The sequence below is a fragment of the Entelurus aequoreus genome, linkage group LG04 (assembly GCF_033978785.1).
Source record: "Entelurus aequoreus isolate RoL-2023_Sb linkage group LG04, RoL_Eaeq_v1.1, whole genome shotgun sequence".
Classification (NCBI taxonomy): domain Eukaryota; kingdom Metazoa; phylum Chordata; class Actinopteri; order Syngnathiformes; family Syngnathidae; genus Entelurus; species Entelurus aequoreus.
Genome location: NC_084734.1, coordinates 84,330,481 through 84,331,995, shown reverse-complemented (window position 1 = coordinate 84,331,995; position 1,515 = coordinate 84,330,481).

Here is a 1,515-nt window from a genome sequence, read left to right as displayed (position 1 = left end):
ATCAAAGACAGTAAAGTATAGTTTTTATTTCATTAGAACCGGTATACCGTACAACCTTACAAGAGATGCTACTGTGCCAAAGAACACCTTGTACTTTTTGATTTTGTTTACCGTATTTTTCGGACTATAAGTCGCAGATTTTTTCATAGTTTGGGGGTGCGACTTATACTCAGGAGCGACTTATGTGTGAAATTATTAACACATTACCTTAAAATATCAAATAATATTATTTAGCTCATTCACGTAAGAGACTAGACGTATAAGATTTCATGGGATTTAGCGATTAGGAGTGACAGATTGTATGGTAAACGTATAGCATGTTTCTATATGTTATAGTTATTTGAATGACTCTTACCATAATTGTCAGGGTGTGTAGGTGACGAACCCCAAGATGCAGAGATGGTGGCAGGCATTGAGCGGGAAAACATGATTTAATGTTCATAAAGTAAAGGTAAAAACACAAACCAGGAACTAGGAATAGCCAAAACTGAAAACAGGAACCAGCAAAACAGAACAACTGGAAACAGCTAATGGCTAACAAGGAAAACACAAAACAAAAGAGCTAGGAGAAAGCAAACTACAAATAGCTAACAGGAACAGCTTACCGCTGCGGACGACAGGTAAAAGGACAAGTAGTAGCACGACAGGTAGTAGCTGTAACGATATCTACACGACAGGTAGGAATGACAATAATCCAGCAGTGACTGGAGGGCAGGGCAGGTATAAATAGCAGCTGTCTGATTGACACCAGGTGTGGCCAGGTGCCAATCAGCCACAGCTGAGGGGACAGCACTCCGAGACAAACAGGAAACTGAACCAAAATAAGAGTGCTGACAAGAACTAAAGACAGGAAACAAAGACAAACGCAGAAACAAAGACATAGCCAGACTGTCAGGGACAAAGCCTGACAACAATATGTTACGTTAACATACTAGGCACATTCTCAGTTGGTTATTTATGCATCATATAACGTACACTTATTCAGCCTGTTGTTCACTATTCTTTATTTATTATAAATTGCCTTTCAAATGTCTATTCTTGGTGTTGGGTTTTATCAAATAAATTTCCCCCAAAAATGTGACTTATACTCCAGTGCGACTTATATGTTTTTTTTCCTTCTTTATTATGCATTTTTCGGCCGGTGCGAATTATACTCCGGAGCGACTTATACTCCGAAAAATACGGAAGTTGTTTTTTTTAAATAAACATGCCTCATGCTTTAAAACAAAGTTACGTGTTGGAGTTTGTTGTAGTATTATTCTAAAGTTTGACAATAGGTCACTTTTACTGGAATGAATATCGACTCCAAAATCGGTTATCGGACTCTTTTACCTCTTTTTTCGGTATTGGCCGAAAAAAAAACATATCTCTCTAGGTCGTCCTCAGACGAGCCTTCCATCGTTGCTTCCAGTCGATATCTAGTAGGGACAAACGTCTGATACGCAAACTCAATGTTTTCAGAAGTATTTGCAGTTTATTGTTGTTGTTTTAACTTATTTCAGGTTCTTTTATGAC